This window comes from Acinonyx jubatus, chromosome A3, assembly GCF_027475565.1.
Source record: "Acinonyx jubatus isolate Ajub_Pintada_27869175 chromosome A3, VMU_Ajub_asm_v1.0, whole genome shotgun sequence".
NCBI classification, from domain to species: Eukaryota; Metazoa; Chordata; class Mammalia; order Carnivora; family Felidae; genus Acinonyx; species Acinonyx jubatus.
Window position 1 is genome coordinate 48,658,110 of NC_069388.1, and position 19,335 is coordinate 48,677,444.

The window sequence follows — 19,335 nt, forward strand, 5'->3', positions numbered from 1 at the left end:
AGACTTGCCTTCCTGTCTCCTCATTTGGCTGCCTCTCAAATAAACTCTCTCCTTGCTGCAAACCTGAAGTCTCAGTGACTGTCATTGCTACACATCAGGCAGACAGACTTGGGTTGGGTTACAGAAGAATTGCCATTGCTGCATCCAGGACTCATGCCCACCATGGGCGCTGGAGCTATCCAGAGGGACCTCATGGAAGCAACAGTGACCATAACCATTAAGAGGACTATTTCTACATGCCAGACCCAATTCCCTCTCAGGGCAACCTGGGAAAACTGAGCGTTGGGGATTTGAAACTCCAGAAGTCATACACTAGGTGCAACAAAGCCTGGATGCCAAAACTAAGCCACTCTGGACCTGAAGCCAGCACCTTCAACCACCAAGCTGGACTACCTCCCCTATGCATGTGCTCCCTGAATCCATTAATGAGTGCCATAGGTTTCAAACATCTCCAAATAGAAGTGATGAGGAGCAACAGAAGAGTGACTAACACACAGAACCCCCAGAATTGTATTACAGCTCAACAATATTTGTTAAAATTATTTCCATCTTGTGTACAAACAGGTGAATATTCCTCTCTCCTTCTAACTAGCACTTTTGTTTCCGAAACAATCCAATCCACCATACTTCCTCCCTCCCAGTAGCAAGAAGACCCACACCCATGACATCACCTACCACTTGCAGTCCCCCCACTAGAAAAGCAGAGGGTTTTCCCCTGCCCCTTGCCTCTAGTGTGGCCAATAGAATAAGGCAGAAGTGATGGTATGCCAGCTCATAGCCAGGTCCCAAAAGGCCTTGTGTGTTTCCACCTGCCCTCCTGTGGCGCTGCCAGAGCCATGGGACCATGTCCAGGTCAGCCTACTGGAGGATCTGAGACGTATGGAGCAGACCACCCTGGCCTGTATTAGCCAGCTCTCAGCTAGCTGCTCATGCAGCTGATCTTTAGAGCACTGGTTATATGGCAACAGTTGACAGGTTCTGTGGTCATTACCTGCTTGAGGTGGGCACTCTGGGTGTCACACTTCCATCTCACAGCCCAGCCTTGGAACCCAAGGTCATACAGATTGCATGTGAAGGGGCTGAGAATTAAATGTAAGTCATCAGACTTGAAGGACAGTGCACTTTACCCCCTTCCTGCCATGCCAGAGCTCCTGAAATTACTTTGAACCAAATGGCTGTTTTTCCACTGGAGCTTTCTCTTTCTCTTCCTTGGATTCTGTGCATCAAATCTTCTGGTCCACTAAAAGCCAACAGAGATGTGAAGAGGGAAGCTTTGGAGATTGGATGAGGCCTTTCTTCAAGGGAGGTGGCCATCAGCTCTATCACACTGGGATTTAATTATGTTCTCTGCGTTAACAGGTCTTCATGGACATCTACTTGTGGTCTCCAGCTTCCCACCTATGTCTTGTAACTAATATGTGAAAAATAGAGCTAACCCTTTTAAGATTTAACACCAGCTGTGAACTCAATTCAAACCCCACTATGAAGACATGTGGGACATTCTAAAAAATAAAACAAAACAAAACAAAAACCTTGTTTGACAGCTTCCTTAGCTCAGGGGCAGAGTCTTCTGTTGCTTGTATTTATACAGAACAGGTCTAACTTCTATACTGCTAATATTACTAAATATTATCACCTGCCTAGGGGCACCTGGGTGGCTCAGTCAGTTCAGCATCTGACTTCAGCTCAGACACGATTTCCCATTTGTAAGTTCAAGCCTGGCATTGGGCTCTCTACTGTCAGCACAGAGAGCGCTTCAGATCCTCTGTCCCCCTCTCTGCCCCTCCTCTGCTCCCTATCTCTTTCTCTCCCTCTCCCTCTCTCTCTCTCTCTCTCTCTTTCTCTCTCTCTCTCCCTCTCTCTCTGCCAAAAATAAATAAACATTAAAAAGAAAGCAACTTAAAAAAATAGTGTCACTTTCTGAGAACTCAGGTCATTTTCAGGAGCCCAGTTCACAGGCACATATTGGCTCTTAAAACATGGGCCAAGGCTCCTCCATGGACAGTTACCAACCTACTAAATTTATTGGATACAAGTGTCTCAAATAAAGTTAGTCAAAAGATATTTCTCCTTTTCATGTCCAACAAATCTCACTGGTATTTAGACAACAGTGACCCAACTCTAATGTGGAGCAGGGAGTGTTGGCAGGGAGTCATAACTTGTCAGAAGCAGACTTTGGAGCCTAATTCCTTTAGTAGTGCTTGTTTAATGTATGGGCATATGACCCAGTTCTTCTGCAATGAAACATTAGGAGAAATCCTCTCTGGATTTTGAAGGAAGCCATTTTTCCTCTGAGGTAAAAAGAAAGAAGAAGCCAAGATATCTATCTATCTATCTATCTCTCTATCTTTCTATCTATCTCACCTCCCAGGCTTTCTACTTGCTCTTGTACTTTGAACAAGATAATGTGGTGAGATAGTATGGCCTGGAGCTTTGGCAGCCATCTTGTAACCATGAGGCAATAAGCCTGAAGACAAAAAGTCAACAAGATGAGTATGGCAGAAAGATGGAAAGAGTTTGCATCTCACATGACAACGATGAGCCCCCAAATCAGCCCTCCAACCATCTCCCTCACTACTCTTTCTGATGTGAAATAATTATGTGGCTTTTTAAGCCACTACTAAGCTGGTAATCAATTCCTTGCAGTTGAAAACAATAAACTGACACATAGATACAACAACTTGTTTTATGAAGCTACCATAATCTTGATTCCCAAACCTGAAAGGACACTTCGAAAATAGAAAATTACAGCTTAATCTTCTCATAAGCATACATACAAATATCTTAAAGGAAATATTAGCAAATCAAATCTAGCAATATATTTAAAGAGTAATAGAATGTCCAAATTGGATTTATCCCAGAAATGCAAAGTTGGTCTATCATTTGAAAATCACTTATAGTGTCTCACCACATTAACAGATTAAGAGAAAATAGAACCATTTCAATAAATGTAGACAACCATTTGATAAAACACCCACATGAGGACATGAATGGCTGATCTGGATGAATGGTCCATGGATGTGTTTACTGCAAAACTTCATCAAGTTGTAACAGAAACTGGGCATTTTGTATGTATGTTACACTCAAAATGAAAAGCTTACTTAAGAGATGGCCCAAATTTCCTCATAACAATTTCAAAAAATTGAATAAGAAGGTAAAATCTTCCCACATAGAAAGCACCAGGCCCAGATGGTTTTACAGTCAGCTGATATGTCAGATGACAGAATCAGATGACAGAGCTCTGCAATCACATTACCTCCCCAGAGCATGTAAAAAGATTTTGATTCGGGGGCGTCTGGGTGGCTCAGTAGGTTAGGTGTCTAACTCTTGATCTCATGGTTCATGATATTGAGCCCCTACATCAGGCTTCCAGTGCAGAGCCTGCTTGGGATTCTCTCTCTCCTGCTCTCTGCCCCTCCCCCACTCAAGCTCTCTCTCCCTCTTTCTCTTCCTCTCTCTCTCTCTCTCAAAATAAATAAATAAACTTTTTTTTTTAAAAAGAGCTTGATGAGGCACCTGGGTGGCTCAGTCAGATAAGCGTCATGATCTTGTGGTTCTCATGTTCAAGCCTTGCATTTGGCTTTCTGCTGTCAGCATGGAGCCTGCCTTGGATTCTCTATCTATCCACTTCTCTCTCTGCCCCTTCCCCACTTGTCCTCTCTCTCTCTCTCTCTCAAAAATAAATAAACATTAAAAAAAGAGCTTGATTCATGAGGATAGTAAAACCTTGATATCAAACCCAAATGACTGACAAGATAAGCTCACCCACAAACATAAATTCAAATCCCATACAAATTTTAGGAACTTGAATACAGCACTTAAAAATTGATAGCTTGGCAGTACACCTGGTGGTCCTGCAGATCTATTTCTTGCCCCAACACTGTTTGGATGGAACAGACCCAGGGATGCCCCTTCTACCAGCCTCTGACCACCCTCCAAACTTTTTTTCCAGTTTGAACCTTTGGAGGCATCTTCTCAGCCACCCTCTGCCTCTGGAACCAGCCAACACCTTATTTTGAGCTTAGCTCCATATTATCAATCAACCATGAGCTCTCAGATTCATCAGAATTATTCCACCAAGGTGGAGGCTGCCATCAACCACCTGGTCAATATGCACCTGTGGGGCTCCATACATACCTCTCTCTGGGCATCTATTTTGACCACAATAAGTTGGCTCTGTAGGGCATGGGCGTTTCTTCCACAAGTTGACTAAGAAGTGCAAGGGCACTGAGTATCTCTTGAAGATGCAAAACCAACTCAGCAAGTGGCCACACCCTCTTCCAGGATGTGCAAAGTCCATCTCAAGATGAGCGAAGTAAAACCCTAGAGGTCACAGAAGCCGCCCTGGTTCTGGAGAACCTGAACGAAGTCCTTTTGAATCTGCACGCCCTGGGTTCTTCCCACACAGACCATCATCGCTGTGACTTCCTGGAGAACCACTTCCTAGATGATGAGGTGAAACTCATCAAGAAGATGGGCAACCACCTGACTAACCTCTGCAGACTTGGTTAGGCAAGTGTCTCTTCAAAAGGCTCACCTGCAAGCATGACTAGGAGCCCCTGAAGCCCAGAAGCCTTTGAGGGGCCCCTTTAGCATCCCCTTGGTGCCAGGGCTTGTTCTTGAGCCTCTCCCTGAAGATGCAGTAGGCAACTTTTTATCCATCTTGGAGCCTTCTCCCAAGCCATGGACCAAATGGAATCAATAAAGTTTGTTGCAGGAAAAAAAAAAAAAAACACCTAATAGCTTGATCAAAAAGGGTTTATCTCAGAAATGCAAAGTTGGCTTAAAGTTGTGGAATGAGGTTTATCACATAATAGATTGAAAAAAAAAGAAATGTCAATATCATCAACAGATGTAGAAAAGGCATTTGATAAAATTCAGTACCTCATACAAGTTAAATATCAATATCATCAACAGATGTAGAAAAGGCATTTGATAAAATTCAGTACCTTATACAAGTTAAAAACTCTAAGGGTGCCTGGGTGGCTCAGTCGGTTGGGGTCTGACTTCGGCTCAGGTCATGATCTCACAGTCGGTGAGTTTGAGCCCCATGTCAGGCTCTGTGCTGACAGCTCAGCACAGATTCTGTGTCTCCCTCTCTGTCTGCCCTTCCCCTGCTCATGCTCTATCTCTCTCTGTCTCAAAAATAAATTTTAAAAAAACATTTTAAAAAATTTAAAAAAAAAAAAACTTCTTAACAAACACACTGGGAAGATGGCACAGTAGAAAGCACCAGGAATCCATATCCCCACAGAGAGGGGACAATTGCACTGGCAGAATCCCCTGATGTAGCTATTTTGGAACTCTGGAGTCTATTGAAGGTTTGAAACTTCCAGGGGAAGGCTTGAGCAGTAAGCTATGGTTAATTTTAGTCAATTTCAGCTTTTAGCACAAAGCAGCTACCCATCCCCCACCCCCAGCCACATGGCAGAAAACTGTGCATGTGCTCCTAGAGTAGCTTGCACACACCTTGCAGGAGCAAGAGTGGGCAAAAAGAAACTTATCCTCTAAATACTGAGGATTATGCTCTGATCACTGCTGCTTCTGCTCTCAGAAGTGCAGACAAAGTGGAGGGCAGACATTGTTGCACTTCCTCCCATTATTGCACTGTTCATTTCCCTCTGGCAGAAATAACTTCTAGGGATTGTAAAGGGCCGACATCTTTTCCCTGCCTTTTGTCTTTCTCTTTTTCCATTTTTGGGAGATATACACTAAAAACTAGGACATTCAAAAGCAACATATACAGGGGAAATTAGAATGTCACCACACATGCCCAGGGGGAGGTGAAGGCTCAGAAAAGACCAGAAAAATACCTTGAGTTTATACTTCTGTCTGATCTTAAGCACAGTCAGGTGGCAGATTGGACAACAGATCAAAAATAAATAAAAACAAAAACAGCAAACTCTGGAGATGGGAAAGAATCAGATTTCTGGAGTTATCACATTACTAGATTCAAATGTCTAGTTTTCAACAACAACAACGACAAAATAACAAGTCATAGAAAGAAATAGAAAAGTATGGCTCCTCCAAAGTAAATAAATAAACAAACAAACAAACTGTCCTGAAAGAAGACTTGCTGGCAGATCTACTTGACAAAGACAACTATATTAAGATACACAAAGAACTAAAGAAAGATGTGGGAAAAGTCAAGAAAAAAAATGTGTTAACAAAGTGGAAATACCAATAAAGAAATAGAATATCTAAAAAGATACCAAAAAAGAAATTCTGGAACTGAAAAATATAATAACTGAAATGAAAATTTACTAGAAGAATTCAAAGGCATATTTGAGCAGGCAGAAGAAAGAATCACTAAATGAGAATTATTGACTCTGAGAAAAAGATTAAAAAAAAGTGAACAGAGCCTAAAGGAGCTATGGGCATCATCAAGCAGACCAGCAAACGCATCGTGGAAGTCCCAGAAGGAAGAGAGAGAGAGGAAGGGGCAGAGAGAATATTTGAAGAAATAATAGCCAAAAATTTAACAAATCTGATGAAAGAATGATATAAACATGTAAGAAATTCAACAAACTTCCAAAGGATGAACTCAAAGAGACCCACACCTAGACACATTAAAATCAAACTTTCAAAAGGCGACAAGGACATTTTGAAAGCAGGAAGAGAATTGTGACTCTTTCCAAACAAGGAGTCCTCAATAAGATTACCAGAAGATTTCTTGTCAAAAATTTTGGAGTCCAGGAGCTCCTGGGTGGCTCAGTTGGTTAAGTGTCTGACTTCGGCTCAGGTCATGATCTCACCATTCATGAGTTTGAGCCCCACATCAGGCTCTCTGCTGACAGCACAGAGCCTGCCTCAGATCTTCTGTCTGTCTCTCTCTCTCAAATAAAATTTATTTATTTTGAGAGAGAGAGAGAGAGAGAGAGAGAGCACTAGCAGGGGAGGGACAGAGAGTGAGACACAGAATCTGAAGCAGGCTCCAGGCTCTGAGCTGTCAGCACACCTCAACCCGGGGCTCGAACCCACGAACTATGAGATCATGATCTGAGCCAAAGTCGGACTCCTAACTGACCCACCCAGGTGCCCCTCTCTCAAATAAAATTCAGAAGAAAAAAAAGAAAAACAGAAAAACATAGTCAACCAAGGATCCTATCTATATATGAAAAAACTGTCCTGCAGATTGAAATGAAAACACACTAAGCAGTAACTTAAAGTCTATATGAAGAAATAAATATCTCAGTAAAGGTAAATACATGGGCAATTACAAAAGCTTGTATTATTGTAACAACGGTATATAACTCCAGGTTTTGTTTCATACACAAAAACAATTATTAGTCTAAAAACTAATATTATTTTAACTTTGCAACTACACATTTTATTTTCTACATATTTTTGGAGACTAATGCATTAAACAATATATTAGTTTACATTTTGGAAACATAAATGTATAAAGATGCAATTTGGAGAAAACAACTGGAAGAATGGGGATGGAAATGATAAAGGAGGCGAGTTTTGGGTTTTTTCAAATTTTCATTCAAACTCTAGTTAGTTAACATATAGTTTAAAATTGCCATCAGGAGTAGAATTTAGTGATTCATCATATGCACATAACACTCAGTGCTCGTCATAACAAGTGCCTTTCTTAATACCCATCCCCCACCTACCTCCTTCCATCAACCCTCAGTTTGTTCTCTATCTTCAAGAGTCTCTGGTGGTTTGTTTCCCTCTCTCTCTCTTTTCCCCCCTCCTAAGTGCTCATCTGTTTTGTTTCTTAAATTCTACATAAGGGTGAAATCATATGGCATTTATCTTTCTCTGACTGACTTAATTCGTTTAGCCAAATGCACTCTATCTCCATCCACTTCATTGCAAATGGTAAGATTTCATTTTTTGATGGCTAAATAATATTCCATTAATCTTCTTTATCCATTCATCAGTCAGTGGATATTTGGGGTCTTCACATAGTTTGGCTATTTTTAATAACGTTGCTATAAACATCAAATCTTTATGATTTGGTAAATACCTAGTTGTGCAATTGCTGGGTCATAGGATAGTTTTATTTTTAACTTTTTGAGTAAACTCCATACTATTTTCCAGAGTGGCTGCATCAGTTTGCATTCCCACCAATATGTAAGAAGCTTCCCCTTTCTCCACATCCTCGCCAATATCTGTTGTTTCCTGTGTTGATAATTTTAGCCATTCTGGCAGGTGTGAGGTACTATCTCCTCATGGGTTTGATTTGTATTTCCCTGAGGATGAGTGATGGTAAGCATCTTTTCATGTGTCTGTTAGCCATCTGGATGTCTTCTTTGGAAAAATTTTAATTTATGTATTCTGCCCATTTTATGAGTAGATTATTTGTTTTGGGGGTATTGAGTTTGGTAAGTTCTTTATAAATTTTGGATACTAACCCTTTATCATATAGGTCATCTAAAATATCTTCTCCCATTCTATAAGCTGCCTTTTAGGTTTTTTTGAATGTTTCCTTCACTGTGCAGAAGATTTTTATCTTCATGAAGTCCCAATAGTTTATTTTTGCTCTAGTTTCCCTTACCTCTGGCAACATGTCTAGTAGAAGCTGCTCCAGCCAAAATCAAAGAGGTTGCTGCCTGTGTTCTCCTATAGGATTTTGATGGCTTCCTGTCTCATCTTTAGGTCTTTCATCCATTTTGAATTTATTTTTGTGTATGGTGTAAGTGGTCCAGTTTTATTCTTCTGCATGCTGCCACTTAGTTTTTGCAACACCATTTGTTGATGAGACTGTTTTTTCCATTGAATATTTTTTCCTGCTTTGTTGAAGATTAGTTGGCTTTATAGTTGTGGGTCCATTTCTGGGTTTTCTATTCTGTTCCATTGATCTATGTGTCTGTTTTGTGCCAACACCATACTATTTTATGACTACAGCTTTGCAATATAACTCAGAGTCTGAAACTGTAATGTTTCCAGCTTGACTTTTCTTTTTCAGTAATGCGTTAGCTATTTGGCATATTTTGTGGTTCCATAGAAGTTTTAGGACAGTTTGTTCTAGCTCTGTGAGAAATGCTGGTGGTATTTTGATAGGGATTGTATTAAATGTGTACATTGATTTTGATACTATAGACATTTTAGCAATGTTTGTTCTTCCAATCCATGAGCATGGAATGTTTTACCATTTAATTATACCCTTTTCAGTTTCCTTCATAAGTTTTCTATTGTTTTCAGAGTACAGATTTTTTACCTCTTTGGTTAGGTACCTTAATTCTTAGGTAGCTCATGGTTTTTGGTGCCATTGTAAATGGATTTGATTCCTTTACTTCTTTTTCTGCTACTTTGTTATTGGTGCACAGAAATGCAACAGATTTCTGTACATTGATTTTATAGCCTGCAACTTTGCTGAATTCATGTATTAGCTCTAGCAATTTTTTGCTAGAGTCTTTCATGTTTTCTACATAGAGTATCATGTCATCTGAAAATACTCAAAGTTTGACTTCTCCCTTGACAATTTGGATGCCTTTTATTTACTTTTGTTGTCTGACTGCTGAGGCTAAGCCTTCCAGAACTATGTTAAATAACAGTGGTGAGAGTGGGCATCCCTGTCTTGTTCCTGACTGTAGAGGAAAAGCTCTCAGTTTTTCCCCACTGAGGATGATATTAGTTGTGTATCTTTGGAATATGGCCTTTATGATATTGAGGTATGTTTCATTTATCATTACTTTGTTGAAGGTTTTTATCAAGAATGGATGCTGTATTTTGTCAAATGCTTTTTCTGCATCTATTGACAAGATAATATGGTTCCTATGATTTCTGTTATTAAGGTGGTGTATCATTTTGATTGATTTGTGAATATTGAGCCAGCACTGAAGGCCAGGAATAAGTCCCACTAGATCATGGTGAATAATTCTTTCAATGTACTATTGAATTTGATTTGCTAGTATCTTGTTAAGAATTTTTGCAACCCCGTTCATCAGGGATATTGGCTTGCAATTCTTCTTTTTAGTGGGCTCTTTGATTTTGGAATCATGGTAATGCTGACCTTGTAGAAGGAGTTTGGAAGCTTTCCTTCCATATATATTTTTTGGAAACATTTGGGAAGAATAGGTATTAGCTCTTCTTTAAATGTCTGGTAGAATTCCCCTGGGAAGCCATCTGGCCCCGGACTTTTGTTTGTTTGATTACTGATTCAATTTCTTTGCTGGTTATGGATCTGTTCAAATTTTCTATTTTTACCTGTTTCAGTTTTTGCTACTTTGTATGTTTCTAGGAATTTGTCCATTTCTTCCAGATTGCCCAGTTTTTTGGCATATAATTTTTCATAGTATTCTCTTACAATTGTTTGTATTTCTATGGTGTTAGTTGTGACCTCTCTTCTTTCATTTATTTTATTTATTTGGGTCCTTTCTCCTTTTGATAAGTCTGGCTAGGGGGTTATCAATTGTATTAATTCTTTCAAAGAATCAGTGCTTAGTTTTGTTAATCTGCTCTACTGGTTTCTTTGTTTCTCTATTATTTATTTCTGCTCTAATCATTATTATTTTCCATCTTCTGCTGGCTTTAAGCTTTATTGGCTGTTCCTTTTCTAGCTCCTTTAGGAGTAAGGTTTGGTTGTGTATTTCAGACTTTTCTTTCTTCTTATGTAGATGTGTATTGTAATATACTTTCCTCTTAGGACTACCTTTGCTGCATCCCAAAGGTATTGGACTGTTGTGTTTTCATTTTCATTTCCTTCCATGTATTTTTTATTTCTTCTTTAATTTCCTTGTTAACTCAGTGGGATGTTCCTTAACCTCCATGTATTTGTGCTCTTTCCAAATTTTTTCTTGTGGTTGACTTCAAATTTCCTTGTGCTGTGACCTGAAAATATGCATGGTATGACCTCAATCTTTCTGGACTTGTTGAGGACTGATTTGTAACCCAGCATGTGATCTATTCTGGACAATGTTCCATGTGCACTTGAAAAGAATGTGTATTCTGCTGCTTTAGGATGAAATGTTCTGAATATATCTGTTAAGTCCATCCAGTCCAGTGTGTCATTCAAAGCCATTGTTACCTTGTTGATTTTCTGCTTATATGATCTGTCCATTGCCATAAGTGGTGTGTTAAAGTCTCCTACTATTATTGTATTATTATCAATAAGTTCCTTTATGTTTGTTGTTGATTTATATATTTGGGTGTTCAAGTTGGGGGCATAAATATTTACAATTTTTAGATCTTGATGGATAGACCCTTAATTGTGATATAGTGTCCTTCTTCATCTCTTGTTACAGTCTTTGGTTTAAGATCTAGCTTGTCTGATATGAATATGGCTACTCCAGCTTTCTTTTGACATCCATTAGCACAGCTGTTGGTTCTCCATCCCCTCTCTTTCAATATGCAGGTGTCTTTAGGTCTAAAATGAGTCTTTTGTAGGCAACATATCGATGGGTTTTGGTTTTATATCCATTCTGATGTCCTAAGTCTTTTGATCGGGGCATTTAGTTCATTTATATTCAGAGTGATTATTTAAAGATATGAATTTAGTGCCATTGTGTTACCTGTAAAACTGATTTTTCCAATGACATTCTCTGTTCCTTTCTAGTTTTTTTTTTTTGATTATAGTATTTCTTTCCCACTCAAAGAGTCTCCTAAATTTAATATTTCTTTCAAAGGGGTGTCTGTATGGCTCAGTTGGATAAACATCAGACTTCAACTCAGGTCATGATCTCATGGTTCATGAGTTTGAGCCCCACATCAGGCTCTGTGTTAACAGCTCAGAGCCTGGAGCCTGCTTCTAATTCTGTGTCTCTCCCTCTCTCTGCCCATCCCCTGCTTGCCCTCTGACTCTCCTTCTCTCAAAAATGAATAAACATTAAATTTTTTTTTTAATATTTCTTGCAGGGCTGGTTATGAACTCCTTTGGTTTTTTTGTTCTTGGAAACCTTTTATCTCTCCTTCTATTCTAGATGACAGTCTTGCTGTATAAAGTATTATTGTCTGCATATTTTTCCCATTCAGCACATTGAATATATCACACCACTCTCTTCTGGCTTGTGAAGTTTCTGTGGACAGATCTGCTGTGACCCTGATCTGTCTTCCATTGTAGGTTAAAGATTCTTTTTCCCTTGTTGCTTTCAGGATTCTTGTCTGTGTATTTTGTGAATTTGAATATGATATATCTTGATGTGGATCGGCTTTTGTTGAACTTGATGGGAGTTCTCTATGGCTCTTGGATTTTGATGTCTGTTTCCTTCCCCAGGTTAGGGAAGTTTTCAGCTATAATTTGCTCAAATAAAACTTCTGCCCTTTTTCTCCCTAATTGTTCTTCTGGGACTCCTATGATAAGAATATTTATTATGCTTTAAAGAGTTGTTAAGTTCTCCAAATCTACATTTATGATCCAATACTTTTCTTCCTTCTTTTCAGCTTCATTATTTTCTGTAATTTTATCTTCTACATCACTGATTTCATGTCTTGGCTATTGTAAACAATGCTGAAATAAACATAGGAGTGCATATATCTTTTTAAATCATTATTGTTTTTACTTTGGGTAAATATCCAGTAATGGAACTACTGAATCATATGGTACTTCTCTTTTTAATTTTTTTTAATTTTTTAATTGTTTTCTACAGTGGCATTCCCACCAACAGTGCATGAGAGTGCCTTTTTCCTCACATCCTCACCAACACTTATTACTTCTTATCTTTTTTATTCTAGCCTTCTGACAGGTGTAAGGTGATAGCTTGCTGTGGTTAGCATCTTTTCATGTTGTCTGTTGGCCATCTGTACATCTTCTTTGGAAAAATGTGTATTCATGTCATTTTTTAATTGGATTTTTTAATTTGGATTTTTAAATTGGATTATTTGCTTTTTTGGTGTTGAGTTGTATAAGTTCTTTATATATTTTAGATCTTAATCCCTTATTGGATATATTATTTGAAAATATATTTTCCTATTCTATAGGTTGTCTTTTAGCTTTGTTGATGGTTTCTTCAGCTGTGATGTTTTACTTCTTTAAAAAATATGTAATCCAGGGGAACCTGGGTGGCTCAGTTGGTTAAGTATCTAACTTTGGCTCAGGTCTTGATCTTGTGGTTCATGAGTTCAAGCTCTACGTCAGGCTCTGTGCTGACAGCTCAGAGCCTGGAACATGCTTCAGATTCTGTGTCTCCCTCTCTCTGCTCATCCCCCACTTGCACTCTGCCCCTTTCTCTCTCAAAAATAAACATTAAAAAAATTAATATATTTTTCAATTTTTTTAATTAAAATGTTTTAATTTTAATCTGAAGCAAATGATGCTCATTGGTTGAATCTGAGTGGTAGATGTATAGGTGCTTATGGTACTCTATTGATTTTCTGTATGTTTGAAATATTTCATAATCTTAAAAATTAGTACCAGTTGTAAAGAATAAAATTTCAGACAGGTTTTTAACCCCCCCAGAGTGGTTGGTCCCTCTTCCTTAGAACCAAAGACTGTCCTAAAAGTTAAGAGCAAGAAACAAAAAGATGATGCTGCATTAGGACCAGGAAAAGTGCAAGTCCACAGTGAAAAGCAGAATAACAAGAGGCAGTGTAGTGCCTTTGGTGCTGACTCCCAGCAGGCTTGCCAATTTGCAGTGTTGAGTGTTTTAGGAATATGGTCAACTCTCCTAAATATAATGGTATAGGGACAAAGGGGGCTTCCATGCCAGGGAAGGCAGAGGGATGCAGAGGGTTCACTCATCAGTTTCTTGTTTATTTTTTTAATCAAGTTGAATTTTTTTTAGTTTTTTTAATGTTTATTTATTTTAGAGAGAGAGAGACAGAATGTGAGCAAGGGAGGGGCAGAGAGAGAGGGAGACACAGAATTCGAAGCATGCCCTAGGCTCTTTGTTGTCAGCACAGAGTCCAGCACAGGACTGGAACTCATGAACTGTGAGATCATGACCTGAGCTGAAGTCAGACACTTAACCAACTGAGCCACCGAGGCACCCCGAGTTTCTTGCTTATTGAAAGCATTGATAAAGTGATGAACATGGTGGGTGCACTTGTTACCCACCCAAACTGATGAGCAAGAAAACAAAAGGCTCCAGAAGGATGCCTGCACCATGCCACCCCCATGTTCAGGTCTCTAGGCCAGGGCCCACTCAGGAGAGGGCAAGGAAAACAGAGGGCTTGGCTAAGTCAGACTCTGAATTCTGATTCTCCTGAGGTAAATGGTTGCCCCCATTCACAGGGCCTCAGTACTATATACACCCAAGTCCCCATCTGTCTTCCATACTAAGCCTCTTTGTTCTGGCAGAGACCCTGGGGTTGGACAGGCTGGGAAGACCCTCAATGGTTCAGGGTCCTTGGGGAAAAGAATCCACTCCCCCAGACCAGAAGCATTGTCTCCAGAGCAGATTCCCTCCTGGGGAAGCTGCTGCATAAACCCAGGCAGGCTGGAGTTTTATGCTCCTGCAGCCAGGATAAAAATGTTCATCATCAAACTACAAGAGAAAAGGCAGTCAAACCTCACACATGCCACCTGCAATGAGGAAGGGGGCTCAGCACACTGAAAGAAAATATTGGTAACTAAATAGCTCTAACTTCCCAGATTTAGGAGCTGTTTCATAGCTTTGCAATTAAGCCATTTTGAATTCTCCGGATTTTTCTTTAGATAAAACTAAAGGCCTCATTCCATTTTGTGGTGCTCTTATCTTCAAGCTGCTTGGAGTGGTTTTGGCAGCGTAATTATGTTTTCTGGGAAAATGTATTTCGCTGGAGGAAAAGACATTTCAGGCTCTGTTTATGAAGCTGCCCTTCACTTCACCTCCTAAGCTCATTTTCCCACAGAGGCAACTATGGGGGACTCTTCACCTGCAGCTGCAAGCTGCAGAGGGGGCCCACACAGTGCCTGCCACTTGGGGGTGAGGCCTTTTGCTATAGCAGCCAACTCAGCCTGCCTGCACTCACCTCCTGCTTTTTCAAGTCAGAAAACTACACCTTTTCTTTTGCAAGCTCATTCCTTCTTCCTCGCTTGAGATCAGGGGCTATGCAAAAGGCCTATGGGGAGAGAAAGCAGGTCTGCCTGCCCAGCTGGGGCAGAAGTGAACCCCTCCCACAGATGTGGGAGAACAGGCACCCTAGAAGCTGACAAGATGCTTCAGAGTGAGCAGCCTGATATATTTATCCTTGACAAGGAAAGAATTTTCCCAGAGAGACAGTATTTTAGTTTGAAAACAGTGAAATTTTTACATGGAACTTTTTCCTAATAAAATATTTTGCAAGTTCTGCATTGAAAGGTCAATAGCAGACATTTAAGTGAACATGAACTCCTTCCCCATCTCACACCATAGCACCACAAGAGCATGGAGCACACAGCTCAGCTGGATTTTCTCAATTCTTCTCTAGTCCCTGGTACTCAAATGTGGCCCACAGGCCAGCAGCATGGACTTCCTTGGGGAGCTGGTTAGAATGCACACTCTCAGGCCCAGCCCAGAGGCCAGAATCTGCATATTAGCAAGTCTCCAGGAGAGGTTAGATCACAGATGAGTGATTTTATATCTCCCAAAGTTGAATATCCACAAACCTACATAACCCTGCACGTTTCACCTTCACATTTACCCTCAGGGCTGACTCTTCTCCTCAACCTGCTAAGATGGCATTGTCCACTCCCACCAACATCCCAGAGCTATTGCGAAGTAACTAAATTTTACATAGAGTTCAGTTTTGGAATAAGGACTAGGATACATACAAACATCTTAACAGGGATTTTCTCTGGTGAGTGATTTCTTGTTTCTTATTTGATCTAAATTTTAGTTTTTAAATTTCATCCACTGGATGCTTTTCTTCTGTCATCACAATAAAAGGGATAGTTTATTTTAAAAACAAGTAAGTGTGAACCTCAACTAATAGGGCATGAGAAATGGTAAATTCCTCTTGGATGACCTGTTGCACTCAGTACCTGTGTAAACCGCTGGGCCCTGGAGCTGCCTGCCTAGCTTCTCCATCTGGTAAATTGTGACCTACTCCCAGCTCCCGGGTCTCCTGGCTTCTGGTGCACTGATGTTCCCGGTGTGCTGGAACCCTTGAGCAGAAGCACATCTAGGTACCACGCTTCCGTCAATACCCACACTGCCGTCAAGCCAGCCCTTCCACCCCGTAGAGAGAGACGCCTGGCCCAAACTGCAGGCTGGCAGCTGCAAGGTGGCCCTTCTCACAGGAGAGCCACTCAAATGCTTTCATGAGTGCAGGCACTGCTGGAGTGCAGCGCATGGAGCCCAAGCATTCACCACACTTAAGAACTGGCACAACTCCGAGAGAAGGAAAGGAAACCACCAATTCCCCCAGCCTGTGTCGGGAAGAGTGAGCTGGCTGAGCATGGGATGTGAGCAAAGCTGGCTGAGAAAGGCTGAGCAGATTGCAAAGCTCAAAAACAAATGCTGGTCTGAAGCTGTAGGTCTCAAAAGTATGGCTGAGCAATCAGCTGGGGAGGTTTTCAAAATTCCAGCAGCCAGGGCATCCCCACACCACCCAAATCAGGATCTCTGGGCTTGGGTATTGGCTTCAGTGGGTCTTTTTACTTCCCTGGGTAATCCTGATGTGCAGCTTAGGCTGAGAACCAGGGTCAGCCATGTTTTTCTATAAAAGACCAGATAGTAAATATTTTAGTGTTGTGTGCTACACAGGCTCTGTCACAACCACTCTGCAGTTGAAGAGTAAAAGTGGCAGCAGATGACACGTAAATGAATGGGTGGGGTTGTGTCCCAGTAAAACTTTATTTATTCGACAGCCTCAGCTAGATTTGGCCACAAGGGCTCAGCCACCCTTGGTTCACAGCAGAGGATCTCAGATTTGAGAAAGGATCATCAGCATCCCCACTCCTACAGTGTTTGATTCAGTAGGCCTGGGGGAGGCCCAGAATTTGTATTTCTGACAAGCTCCCAGGAGCTACTGATGCTGGTCAGAGAAGCACTGGTTAACAGCCACTGTAAATTGTATTTGACCCCAGAACCAATCCTATGACAGTAGAATACCTGCGGACTGCTCTGGTAACACCTGCCCGAGTGACACACTTGGGAGGCGCTGGGGAATGGGTTGCCCTACATAATTCACAGGTGTTCCACTAGTGCCAATGAGGGGCTAGGCAAGAGAAGAAAGCCCTGGCAGCTCCCCTTGGCTGGTGCCCATAGCCTTTCCTGGGCCAGCCCCAAAAAGAACTTGCTCCATCTGAAATGAGTGTACTCATCCAACTCAAACCAGCCTCAGTTTCAGTGTCCTCTGCTGGAAGGTCCAGAGGGCAGCCTTGCCAGTCAGCAGCCCCAATCCTGAATTGCCTGCCAACCATATACCCAAGACATCCTCACTCTTCACTGTCCAATACCTCTAAAGGTTTTCAGAAAACGACCTCGTCCTCAAGGGTGGGAGTGAGAGGAAAGACACCATGATCTCACACAGCGTTAGTAACAGCAATAATTCAACAAGAATGATATCCGGGGGTGATTAAGCCAATGAAGCGTTTTAAGGACTTTATTTAGGGGCACTTGGGTGGCTTAGTTGCTTGAACATCAGACTTCAGCTCAGGTTATGGTCTCACAGTTTGTGGGTTCGAGCCCCACATTAGGCTTTCTGCTGTCAGCATGAAGCCTGCTTCAAATCCTCTGTCCCTGTCTCTCTCTCTGCCCTTCTCCCACTCGTGTTCACTCTCTCTCTCAAAAATAAACATTAAGAAAATAAAGTTATTTAAAACTTCATTTCTTTAAAGCAGCAAAATTGAAAGAAAGTACAGAGGTTTTCCAAATATCTACTGCCCTCACACATACACAGCCTCCCCTCCAAAGGGATTACATCATGGTTCATCCTCAGTGTTTGGACAAATATATGACCTATATCCACCATTATAGCATCATACAAAGTAGTTACACTGCCCTAAAAATCCTCTGTACTCTTCCTATTCATCCCTCCTTTCCCCATCTCACCCCTAGCAACCACTAATCCTTTTACTGTCTCTGCAGTTTTGCCTTTTCCAGAATGTCATATAGGTAGAATTACACAGCATGTAGCCTTTTCAGATTGATTTCTTTCACTTAATAATATGCATCTGAATTTCATCCCTGTCTTTTCATGGCTTGATAGCTCATTTCTTTTTATTGCTGAATAATATTCCATCGTCTGGATGCACCACAGTTTATTTATCCATTCACCTACTGAAGGACATCCTGGTTCTTCTAAGTTTTGACAACGATGAATAAAGCTGCTATAAACATCCATGTGCAACTTTTTGGGCAGACATAAGTTTTCAACTTCCTTGGGTAAATAAATACCAAGGAGCACAAATGATCGTATAATAAAAATATTTCTAGTTTTATAAGAAACTACTAAACTGTCTTCCCATATGGCTGCACCATTTTGCATCCCCACCAGCTGTGAGTGAGAGTTCCTGTTGCTCCACATTCATTCCAGTACTTGGTGCTGTCTACTGGGTTTTGACCATTCTAATAGGAGTGCAGTGGTATCCCATTGTTGTTTTCATTTGCAAGTATCTGATGAGTATAATGTGGGGCATCTTTTCATTTGCTTATTTGGCATCAGTACATCTTCTTTGGTGAGGTTTCTGTTAAGGTCTTTGGCCCATTTTTTAATTGGGTTTTTTTTTTTTTTTGGTCTTATTGTTGAGTTGGAAGAGCTCTCTGCATATTTTGGATTACAGTCCCTTATCAAATGTATCTTTTGCAAATATTTTCTCCTAGTCTGTTGCTTCTCTTCTCTTTCTTGACAGGGTGTTTCACAGAGCAGAAGTTTCTAACTTTAATGAAGTTCACCTTTTCAACTATTTCTTTCATGGATCATGCCTTTGGTGTTGTATCTAGATAGTCATCACCATACCCAAGGTCGTCTGGGTTTTCTACGGTGCCTTTTAGGAGGTTTATAATTTTTTACTTTACATTCATGTCTGTGATCCATCTTGAGTTAACTTTTGTGAAGGGTATAAGGTCTGTGTCTAGATTTATTTATTTGCATATTGATGTTCAGTTGTTACAACACTGGTGCTAGAGACACTATCTTTGTCTCATTTCATTGTCTTTTCTCTTTTGTCAAAGATCACCTGACTACTTATGAGGCCCTATTTCTAGGCTCTCTATTCTGTTTCATTGATTTATTTGTCTTATCTTTCTCCAAGCCAGTGAATGTTTGCCCTCAATAATTCTGCTTCAAACAGCCCCAAGGTTCTCAGAACTCAAGGACCCAGATCAGCCCCCTCCCACCTCATCTCGACTGTGGCAGAGGCAGCCTGCCCCTTCATATTTGGTTCTCATGGGTGTAACAAAGAGTCTGTGATGTCCACAAAACCAGCTCCCAAAAAGGCAGATGTCAGTGCCACCACAATTGCAGCCCCTGTTGCCATCTCAAGTCAAAACGGAACATCTTGGCTCAAAATCTGGGAACATCTATGTGAACTCTGAGCCC

The 19,335-nt window shown here is 40.8% G+C and overlaps 1 pseudogene; it reads left to right on the forward strand.

Moving 5' to 3' along the window:
• Positions 1 to 4,045: 4,045 nt before the first annotated feature.
• On the forward strand, positions 4,046 to 4,553 carry LOC128311356 (ferritin light chain-like; annotated as a pseudogene).
• Positions 4,554 to 19,335: the final 14,782 nt, after the last annotated feature.